This window comes from Salmo salar, chromosome 09 (assembly GCF_965601325.2).
Source record: "Salmo salar chromosome 09, fSalSal1, whole genome shotgun sequence".
Lineage (NCBI taxonomy): Eukaryota > Metazoa > Chordata > Actinopteri > Salmoniformes > Salmonidae > Salmo > Salmo salar.
Window position 1 is genome coordinate 79,326,349 of NC_138299.1, and position 12,087 is coordinate 79,338,435.

The 12,087-nt window shown below is 46.8% G+C and overlaps 1 protein-coding gene across 1 annotated transcript in view; it reads right to left on the reverse strand.

The window, feature by feature from the left end:
• The window catches only part of LOC106611901 (janus kinase and microtubule-interacting protein 1), a 55,089-nt gene extending 51,431 nt beyond the window's left edge, over positions 1–3,658 (reverse strand). Inside the window, exon 1 of the mRNA XM_014212557.3 lies at positions 3,143–3,658. The gene's annotated coding sequence lies outside the window, so the exon portion shown is untranslated. The remainder of the gene's footprint in view (positions 1–3,142) is intronic.
• Positions 3,659–12,087: the final 8,429 nt, after the last annotated feature.

Below are 12,087 nucleotides of genomic sequence, written 5' to 3' on the forward strand. Positions count from 1 at the left end.
CTCCCCCTCTCGCTCTCTCTCGCGCTCTCTCTCTCTCTTCCCCCCCCCCCCCCCCCCCCCCCCCTCACAGTCTGAATGCACTGGGCTAAATGTCCACTCCATACTGCTGCCTGACTGTCTGTGGGTGTGAAACCCATCACTGCTTTTAGAAGACTACTCCTAGGAGGGTCTCTCTTACCTCTAACCCTTCTCAAGGCTAAGGAGAGAGGGCTAGGAGGTCAGAGGTGAGGTGAGGAACTGGGATACAGACCCAGCATTGAAAACAAGGAGAGAGTACTTCTCCATGTGAAACGGGGAGGGAAGGCGGAGCAGGACAATACTAAATGTATTAGAAGGGCAGGGATAACAGGGAAGGGGGACTATAGTCAGGAGCTTGAGGGTTAGAGGAGAAGGGGTGAGTTAGGGCAGGAGGAAAGAACAAACACTCTAGGGCAGGCAGATGTTGCCCTAAAGATGTTCCCCTATTCTAGGTCGATGTTTCCGTACTACAATCCAATTAGGAAAAAGTAAACCTGATGGTAAATTTGGGTTAATCCCCATGTGCACACACACACCCGAAGCACCTGCGATCCGCCATCAATAATGATGTAAGCACGCCACATATGTAGTGTGTCCACTTGGAGAAATCATCCGTGGCGTGAACTCATGGATGCCAAGGGAAGCCAGGCTTCCAAGAAAAAATAAAACATAAAATAATGTATCTTTCGTCTCTGGGTTTTCATAATTTTCCTTCAATTTGCAGGAGGCTGAATGTATCTCACCGGAGAAAGCATGCGAGCGAGCGAAACACCGCCCCTCTGTCTAAGTATGTGTAGGCCATATATCTGATGCTATCTGGTTATAAAGAGTATGACATTGTTGCTGCTCGTAGCATTGAATCCAACCGGAAGCCAGCGAGCATTTGGCCTATAAAATAATAGTCAATCGGCATTGAGCTAAACTGAGCGAGCTCAACTGTGAAAAAAAGTATCAAGAGAAACCAGTTAGATTTTATTTTACCCGTTTGGATTTGGCTTCACTCCTATCACAGAGAAATACGTCATCGATAGAAACAACTTGAATTGTTGCATCTCGTTGTGTTGTTGTACTCCGGTGGCTAGCTAGCTAAAATGGTCCCTTTCCTAAATTAGCCATGGATGGAGATAGGGATTTGGATTTATGTTTTTACTTAATTCTTCGTACAGGCCAATGATTATATCGCCGATTCTGATCCAACCATAAAATACATTGTGGCCCTGGGCTCAGAGGACGCACGTTCAATATGTAGCTAGATATAGAAGGCTAATGTAAACTAGCAAAATTTGCCCATGAAAGGAAGTTAGGCTAACAAGCAAGCATTTTAGCAGCCTACAGTAGGACAACAAAAATAAAAGTGTGTACTGTATGACAGTCATAGACGTTTCATAACCATGAACGAGAGGAGGAGAGCATTGGCGTTTCCCTACAAGTATATTTGTGTGTATAAGGTAGTTGTTATGAAATTGTTAGATTACTTGTTAGATATTACTGCATGGTCGGAACTAGAAGCACGAGCATTTCGCTACACTCGCATTAACATCTGCTAACCATGTGTATGTGACCAATAAAATTGGATTTGAAGTAGAGTGAGTCGATATGTATTTTCCTCTTGCATGAACACATACAAACACACAAATCAGAACCATGGAAGCCACATTATATTTAGTTTACGTTGATTGAACTAAATAGTTTTTGGTATCTTTTAGTTGTCACTGTATTATACTAAGTAGAGGTGAGGCTGGAATAGTGGAGGCAGCTCCTGTTTTCTTCGTGACTTGCAGTAATTCTCCATGGTTCTAAATCAATAGTTATTTAGTGGTCTGAAAATGTCGGAAAGATGAACTTTCTTTACCATGCTGCAGGTCATGTAACTGTTTGTTACATGTAATATGCGTTGTGGACTTCACCAGACAGGTTGCTCTCCCGTTTCGTGATGAAACAAAGGTGTGGTTGAATTTATTCTGCCACTGTGTCTTCATATTGACTCGGCTTTAGCCTTTAGGCATATATCACGGTCGCAAGGTATATGAATAGGTTATAGAGCAAACAACGCAATTATCACACCACATATGTTGTAATATGGCATTTTTTCTGGCTTGGCTTCGCCGGTGATTTTACCGACGCACCGTTACTGTAATGGCTGTGCGTCCAGCTGCTTTATGCAATATACAGTAGTGTAGTGTAGACTAGTCTCACTCGACAGATACTAAGCTTGTTCGACAGCGTGGTGGAGGGGTGCAGGCTACTCTAAGGGACCCGACAGAGAAGTGCTTTTCTTTCGGCCAACTCTTTAATGAGCTGTCAAATCACCCCGACTGCGTGGGAGATTGGGGGGGGGGGGTTGGCTGGGATGTGTGTCCAACCACACCCTCGGCTGTGTGGAGCTCTGTGCCAACCCACCATCAGGCCGGTGTCCACATCAGTCAGTAGTAGGCTGTCATTCAGCACAATGTTCCGCCATTGGCCATGGGTGGGTGCCATGATGAAGAGCACAGCCCGTGACGTGCAAATACGCACATGTAATAAACCAGAGTCTCACGCCCCACCGGTGCTCGTGTCATTTCCATCCCGTAGCTAACCGACTGTGGCTGGTGATCCATGAGCAACATAACGAGCATGTTAAAGCCTAACTAATGATCAGGTCTATTTTGCCTAGCTATCATATGCCATGCACCAATGTCATATAGGCTACTAGCCATTGTAATACACAACGTTAACAAGCCGTTGTTGGCTACAGTCCAGACCCATAAATCACAACATATTATTTCAACATCTGGAGATGGACATGTCACCAGCTATTAACCGCCACCGACTGCAGACCACAGCATCCATATTCCTGACCTATACGCCTGTCTCTAAAAAGTTGAAGATCAGTATATTATACTATTATGGCCGTGTTGCAACATCCGCAGTCTAGACAGTGATTTACACGGACTCTGTAAAGAAGATACAATGTAAACGAATGTATCCATACAGCGAGGTGATGCCAGCACTACCCCGATATCAGAGGACGTCGCTCTCTGTAGAATCCAGTCTGCCTTCCTGTCAGAGTTTGCACAGGTAACATACATTTATTAGCCAGCAGAGCTATGGGACTGACCAACTGACCAACATATACACTTACTTAAATGTTGTCTGTCATCAAGTGGGAGGTAGCCTTGTCTGTTTGGGGCTCCGACAGAGATGTCAAACGTTTCTGGTTGACTGGTTCTCATCCACTACGGCAGCGGTGCCTCGGCATCCGTCCGAGAGAGAGAGCGCACACCTCACCTCGATTTGAGAGATGCTGTGCAGCTTTTCCGTCGGGCAGGTAAATGACAAACTTATCCTCTCAAATAGCCTGCTATTAATTAATCCCTTTTTAACTAGTAGCAGAGGGTAACGTTGAGCAAAATGTAGGCTAAATTCCACTAAAACGTTAACGTGGTGGCCAGACTGGATTTACTGTTCTGCTGTGGGTTTCTCTAGGCACACCCGGCACGCTGGCACACGCCACGCCTACACATGACGTCGGCTTTCTCTCAAAACGTTTCATCCAGCGTCCCAAGGCCACGTTCAGTTGACAAACGTTTTCGAACGTTGCAGATAGAAATGCCGTGAATAGAGCTAACGTGATTCCTTATGTCGGAGAGGCATATTTGGCCCCTGGACAGTGGGTTAACTGCCTTGTTCAGGGGCAGAACGACATATTTTTACCTTGTCATCTCGGGATTCGAGCGCTCTAACTACTAGGCTACCTGCGAGCCCCCTTGCTGATTCGTTGAACACAGTACTTGTATAGCTACTAGTCCTACATTTCTGAGTTTCCTAGTTCCAACTATTACTGGAACGCGGCATATAAAACGAGAGAGAAAACCCAACGCTACATGGATGTGGGAAAATCATGGACCATGCAGGTAAGGCAAAAGTCACGCGACAGCTGACTGCATGTTCAGGAATGACACCGCATGGCGGGAAGAGCGTGCGTGCATTGTACGGGAGCAGCATGCATCATCAGAGCCGTTATAACTCAATGTCAGCAGGGTTGACCATTGAGCTATGTAATCCGTTACATGTAAGGGATTACAAAAACGGTAACTCATCCGTTATGTTACCAGCTAAAATATTGTAATCGGATTACAGATACTTTTGAAATAATTGGAGGATTACTTTTAAATTCAGAAGGATGTTTATGTAAAAAATTATTTGACACTTCTCTGTTTTCTCAATGACATTAAAATCAGCATTGAAAAAAGGCGCACATTTAAATTTGTTCCACCTGAGTGAGTCTGACCACAAATCAGAGACTTGTCTCCACAATGTCTGTGCGACAGTCACTCCCTCCTTTGGCATTGGAGGATGTGTGTGGTAGTGTCTGGAACCATTGTATGTCATCTCTGATGTTGCACTTATCCTGGGATAGTGTATAACCTAGAGGCTCACTCCCCTCAGTGAGCTTGTCCAGGAGTGTGGTCAAGAAGGGGTTTTACTTGAGATGGGAGTATCTGGAGTTGACAATTGATTTATGCCATTGGTCAGTTGGTGTCTTTGTTTTATGAGTACCAGGAACGAGATCGGAACCTCGTCTTAGGGGCTTAATAATTTATAGCGAATGCTATCTGGCGACGGGATACTCCTTTGTCATTTAAAAAGTCTCACCTTGTGACTCGTTCCAAACATCTGTGGTTTGTTATGTAGACTAGGGGGTTGGATCTTTGCTATAAAAGATCTCAGTAGCCTTTGTGCTGGCGCTCTCAACGGATCATCAGAGACGGTGATTCGTCAACCAGCCATCGCTATTGCAAAGCTCTCACTGTTTAAGTATAACTCTGACTTGTGTGATAAGTTTGTCTCTCCTCATTTATAGTAAAGAAATGAACCACCACACCATTCATCTGAGAGTGGCTACATTTCTCCAGGCCCATCCCTCAGCAACCATTTTGTTATCTGTGGATTTGCCCTTTAAACAGCTGCATATTATCAAGATATGAAAGTGTCACCAACAAATAGGAAAACAATAGGCCTATAGCAAATGCAGGATATGGCATTTATTTTTCACATGTATATAGCACTTTTCAGTAGGCCTCAAAGCATGCCATTCCATGTGCACAGAATTTATTTTTCAACTCGAATCAATGAGCACAATCAGTCCTCCATGAAAACAAAATCATAAACAGATTAGGGATGACTAATAAATCCTTAGTTTTGGGATCATGTTCAGGTAAAACAATTCAGCTAATCTTTATTTTCAAGTCCTATTCTTGAAGATCAAGGGGTATAACATTTATTGTAATGACTGGAATTCTGATAGACTTAGGTTTTTAATGTAAAGATATCATTTAATCGTATTATTATATGTAGTAGCCTACATAACCAACCCATAAAGTAAAATGTAACATCCATATATGGCCAGCTATGTAAACTTTGATTTATCCTGCAATAGATGTCTTTCAATTGTTAACAATAATTTGTGTCTTCTTCTAAGGCCTCTCAAGGGGAAAGTAATCTAAAAGTAACGGAATGTAGTCAGATTACGTTACTGAGTTTGGGTAATCCAAAAGTTACGTTACTGATTACAATTTTGTACAGGTAACTAGTAACTGTAACAGATTACATTTAGAAAGTAACCTACCCAGCCCTGATGGTCAGCGCATGAAGCCTCCCCTTTAAACTAGGCATAATAATGCATAATACAGCAGTCCTATATCCTAATAATAGGCCATTGAATATGGATGATACCAAATTAACCTGTGGCCCTTTGAAGTGGACTGAATGTGACAAAAAACCTTTAGAGCTTTGGGCCCTAGCCTGTTCCATTTGCTTCCCTTTGCTCTTATATCTGGTGACTGCCTGCTCATCCTGTCCAGCAGGAGTTCAGGACAATCAATGCAGCTGCATACTCACTGTAAAAACCAACTCCCACAGCACACTTGGACTGACTATGGGAATGTTTGAATAGGAGGAGCGTTTGCGTACGTGAACATCATCCAGCAGTATAAGTATGTACAGTGCATTCGGAAAGTATTCAGACCCATTTACTTTTCCACATTTTGTTATGTTACAGCCTTATTCTAAAATGGATTAAATCATTTTTTCCCCTCATCAATCTACACACAATACCCCATAATGACAAAGCAAAAATTGTTTTTTACATTTTTTGGGCAAATGCATTAAAACATTTTTAAAAAATACCTTATTTACATAGGTATTCAGACCCTTTGCTATGAGAATCGACATTGAGTTTGAGTTTATTTTATTTTTACAGGGACAGTGCACATTAATCAACGTTTCAGTAAAAGTGCCGGTTTTAGCCAGCCGGCTAATTTTCAACCGCAGTCCCTGGGCAATTGAGCTCAGGTGCATCCTGTTCCATTGATCATCCTTGAGATATTTCAACAACTTGATTGGAGTCCACCTGTGGTAAATGCAATTGATTTTACATGATTTGGAAAGTCACACGCCTGTTTATATACGGTCCCACAGTTGACAGTGCATGTCAGAGCAAAAACAAAGCCATGAGATTGAAGGAATTGTACGCAGAGCTCCGAGACAGGATTGTGTCGAGGCACAGATCTGGGGAAGGGTACCAACCAAAAAAATTCACCAGCATTGATGGTCCCCAGTGGCCTCCTTCATTCTTAAATGGAAGAAGTTTGGAACCACCAATACTCTTCCTAGAGCAGGCCACCAAGCTAAACTGAGCAATTTGAGTTGGTGGTTGGTGACCAAGAATCCGATGGTCACTCTGACAGAGCTCCAGAGTTCCTCTGTGGAGATGGGAGAACCTCCCAGAAGGACAGCCATCTCTGCAGCACTCCACCAATTAGGCCTTTATGGTGGAGTGGCCAGACAGAAGCCACTCCTCAGTAAAAGGCACATGACAGCCCATTTGAAGTTTGCCAAAAGGCATCTAAAGGACTCTCAGTCCATGAAAAACAAGATTCTCTGGTCTGATGAAACCAAGATTGAACTCTTTGGCCTGAATGCCAAGCGTCACGCCTGGAGGAAACGTGGCACCATCCCTACTGTGAAGCATGGTGGTGGCAGCATCATGCTGTGGTGATGTTCGTAAGCGGCAGGGACTGGGAGACTAATCGGGATCAAGGGAAAGATGAACGGAGCAAAGTACAGAGAGATCCTTGATGAAAACCTGCTCCAGAGCGCTCAGGACCTCAGACTGGGGCGAAGGTTCACCTTCCAACAGGAGAGTGACCCTAAACACACAGCCAAGACAATGCAGGAGTGACTTCGGGACAAGTCTCTGAATGTCCTTGAGTGGCCCAGCCAGAGCCCAGACATGAACGCGATCGAACATCTCTGGAGAGACCTGAAAATAACTGTGCAGCGACACTCACCATCCAAGTCTGACAGAGCTTGAGAGGATCTGCAGAGAAGAATGGGAGAAACTCCCCAAATACAATTGTGCCAAGCTTGTAGAGTCATATCCCAGAAGACTCTTGGCTGTAATCGCTGACAAAGGTGCTTCAACAAAGTACTGAGTTAAGGGTCTGAATACTTATGTAAATGTGATATTTCACCATTTTATTTTTAATACATTTGCAAAAAAAATCTAAAAATCTGTTTTTGCTTTGTCATTATGGGGTGTTGTGTTTAGATCGATGAGAATAAGGCTGTGACGTAACAAAATGTGGAAAAAGTCAAGGGGTCTGAATACTTTCCAGATGCCCTGTATACCTAACAGTGAGAGTAAATGAGAGAGTCTGCCTGAAGTCCCACAGTGGTGTGACTGACACAGATTCCCTGGATCTGGATGGATGAATTACACACGCCCAGCTGCCGGTCTCTCTGCCTACTGCTGTGGCCTGTCTGAGTGGCACCCACACACACACACACACACACACACACACACACACACACACACACACACACACACACACACACACATTGCTGCACGGTTTAGTGGCAGCATATGTAGCCCATCGCTGCTGGGCCAAAGGAGGTTGGGTGGGGTTGGTAGACTAGGCCTCATGCTGAGGACAGCAATCTAAGGTCGCGTTCCCCTGCTCAGACGTTGCATGCATCCAACCAATGGTTGTGTGCCACATCATCGACTGTCTAATCGACTGAAAGATTGCTGTAACATATGATGTGGTTAGCCGATACGTAAAATACCTATCCAGGCGTTGTAAGATCTGGCATGCATCAGAAACGCCTGGGGAGCACGCCCTTCCACTGGTCGAGTTCAAGGCGTTGAAGTGCATCAACAAATGGTTGCGTGACACGTCATCAAACTGTGCAGTCGGGCATCAGATGTAGTGTGACGTTTGAATGCGGTGTGGGCAGAGAGAGATTGACTGGTAATGAAGGTGTGCCTTTGTATAATTTCAACCCTAACCCTAACCCTTTTCATCTTTGTGTGTTGTGGAATGGGATGAGCGTGTAGAAACCCCGCTGCTGATCGAGACTGTCGGTTCTATTTCTATGGCTGTGCTAAGAGGAGCTGAGTGTTGAAACGCTGCTGATCTACACACTGTCGGTTCTATTTCTATGGCTGTGCTAAGAGGAGCTGAGTGTTGAAACGCTGCTGATCTACACACTGTCGGTTCTATTTCTATGGCTGTGCTAAAAGGAGCTGAGTGTAGAAACGAGCCTCTGTCTTAATTCACTTTACATAACCAGCTTAAGATTTCAACATATTCATGAATGTGTGACGTTATCAGCTTAACATATTCATGAGCATTAACGCTTTAAACTAATTATAAACCAGCTTCTTTAGAGACCGTTCGAAGTGCTCAGATGGGACCTGAGAGGGATTGAGTTACATGGAGATTTAGATAATCAAGTGAAGCTACTGATACCTTCCCACCTCTCATCCACTCTCCATCTCCCTTCCCCCCCACACACACATCATCTCCTGGACCCCTATCTCTCCATCTCCCTTCCCCCATACACACATCATCTCCTGGACCCCTATCTCTCCATCTCCCTTCCCCCACACACACATCATCTCCTGGACCCCTATCTCTCCATCTCCCTTCCCCCCCACACACACATCATCTCCTGGACCCCTATCTCTCCATCTCCCTTCCCCCCACACACACATCATCTCCTGGACCCCTATCTCTCCATCTCCCTTCCCCCCCACACACACATCATCTCCTGGACCCCTATCTCTCCATCTCCCTTCCCCCCATACACACATCATCTCCTGGACCCCTATCTCTCCATTTCCCTTCCCCCCATACACACATCATCTCCTGGACCCCTATCTCTCCATCTCCCTTCCCCCCCACACACACATCATCTCCTGGACCCCTATCTCTCCATCTCCCTTCCCCCCACACACACATCATCTCCTGGACCCCTATCTCTCCATCTCCCTTCCCCCCATACACACATCATCTCCTGGACCCCTATCTCTCCATCTCCCTTCCCCCCACACACACATCATCTCCTGGACCCCTATCTCTCCATCTCCCTTCCCCCCCACACGCACATCATCTCCTGGACCCCTATCTCTCCATCTCCCTTCCCCCCCACACGCACATCATCTCCTGGACCCCTATCTCTCCATCTCCCTTCCCCCCCATACGCACATCATCTCCTGGACCCCTATCTCTCCATCTCCCTTCCCCCCCATACACACACCATCTCCTGGACCCCTATCTCTCCATCTCCCTTCCCCCCACACACACATCATCTCCTGGACCCCTATCTCTCCATCTCCCTTCCCCCCCACACACACATCATCTCCTGGACCCCTATCTCTCCATCTCCCTTCCCCCCCACACACACATCATCTCCTGGACCCCTATCTCTCCATCTCCCTTCCCCCCCCCACACACATCATCTCCTGGACCCCTATCTCTCCATCTCCCCCCCCCACACACACACATCATCTCCTGGACCCCTATCTCTCCATCTCCCTCCCCCCCCACACACATCATCATCTCCTGGACCCCTATCTCTCCATCTCCCTCCCCCCCCACACACATCATCATCTCCTGGACCCCTATCTCTCCATCTCCCTTCCCCCCCACACACACATCATCTCCTGGACCCCTATCTCTCCATCTCCCTTCCCCCCCACACACACATCATCTCCTGGACCCCTATCTCTCCATCTCCCTTCCCCCCCACACACATCATCTCCTGGACCCCTATCTCTCCATCTCCCTTCCCCCCATACACACATCATCTCCTGGACCCCTATCTCTGGATCTCCCTTCCCCCCCACACACATCATCTCCTGGACCCCTATCTCTCCATCTCCCTTCCCCCCCACACACACATCATCTCCTGGACCCCTATCTCTCCATCTCCCTTCCCCCCATACACACATCATCTCCTGGACCCCTATCTCTCCATCTCCCTTCCCCCCCACACACACATCATCTCCTGGACCCCTATCTCTCCATCTCCCTTCCCCCCACACACACATCATCTCCTGGACCCCTATCTCTCCATCTCCCTTCCCCCCATACACACATCATCTCCTGGACCCCTATCTCTCCATCTCCCTTCCCCCCACACACACATCATCTCCTGGACCCCTATCTCTCCATCTCCCTTCCCCCCCACACGCACATCATCTCCTGGACCCCTATCTCTCCATCTCCCTTCCCCCCCACACGCACATCATCTCCTGGACCCCTATCTCTCCATCTCCCTTCCCCCCCATACGCACATCATCTCCTGGACCCCTATCTCTCCATCTCCCTTCCCCCCCATACACACATCATCTCCTGGACCCCTATCTCTCCATCTCCCTCCCCCCCCACACACACATAATCTCCTGGACCCCTATCTCTCCATCTCCCTTCCCCCCCATACACACATCATCTCCTGGACCCCTATCTCTCCATCTCCCTTCCCCCCCATACACACACCATCTCCTGGACCCCTCTCTCCATCTCCCTTCCCCCCCATACACACACCATCTCCTGGACCCCTATCTCTCCATCTCCCTTCCCCCCACACACACATCATCTCTTGGACCCCTCTCTCTATCTCCCTTCACCCCCATACACACATCATCTTCTGGACCCCTATCTCTCCATCTCCCTTCCCCCCCATACACACATCATCTCCTGGACCCCTATCTCTCCATCTCCCTTCCCCCCCATACACACATCATCTCCTGGACCCCTATCTCTCCATCTCCCTTCCCCCCCATACACACACCATCTCCTGGACCCCTCTCTCCATCTCCCTTCCCCCCCATACACACACCATCTCCTGGACCCCTATCTCTCCATCTCCCTTCCCCCCACACACACATCATCTCTTGGACCCCTCTCTCCATCTCCCTTCCCCCCCATACACACATCATCTCCTGGACCCCTATCTCTCCATCTCCCTTCCCCCCCATACACACATCATCTCCTGGACCCCTATCTCTCCATCTCCCTTCCCCCCACACACACATCATCTCCTGGACCCCTATCTCTCCATCTCCCTCCCCCCCCCCCCACACACACATCATCTCCTGGACCCATATCTCTCCATCTCCCTTCCCCCCCATACACACATCATCTCCTGGACCCCTATCTCTCCCCCAAGTCAATGTTCACAGTACAGTACAGGCTCTGAAATATCCCCTCCTTTCCAAATGTTGATCCAAGTCCCATCCTGTCGCAGCCTGCCAGTATTGATGTAATGCTTCATATGTACAGTTGAAGTCGGAAGTTTACATACACTTAGGGTGGAGTCAATAAAACTCGTTTTTCAACCACTCCACAAATTTCTTGTTAACAAACTATAGTTTTGGCAAGTCGGTTCATTTTCCCAACAATTGTTTACAGACAGATTATTTCACTTATAATTCACTGTATCACATTCCCAGTGGGTCAGAAGTTTACATACACTCAATTAGTATTTGGTAGCATTGCCTTTAAATGGTTTAATTTGGGTCAAACGTTTCAGATAGCCTTCCACAAGATTCCCACAATAAGTTGGGTGAATTTTGGCACATTCCTCTTGACAGAGCTGGTGTAACTGAGTCAGGTTTGTATGCCTTATTTGGATATATTGAAGTAACATCTCAAGACATCAGTCAGGAAGTTAAAGCTTGGTCACAAATGGGTCTTCCAAATGGACAATGACCCCAAGCATACTTCCAAAGTTGGA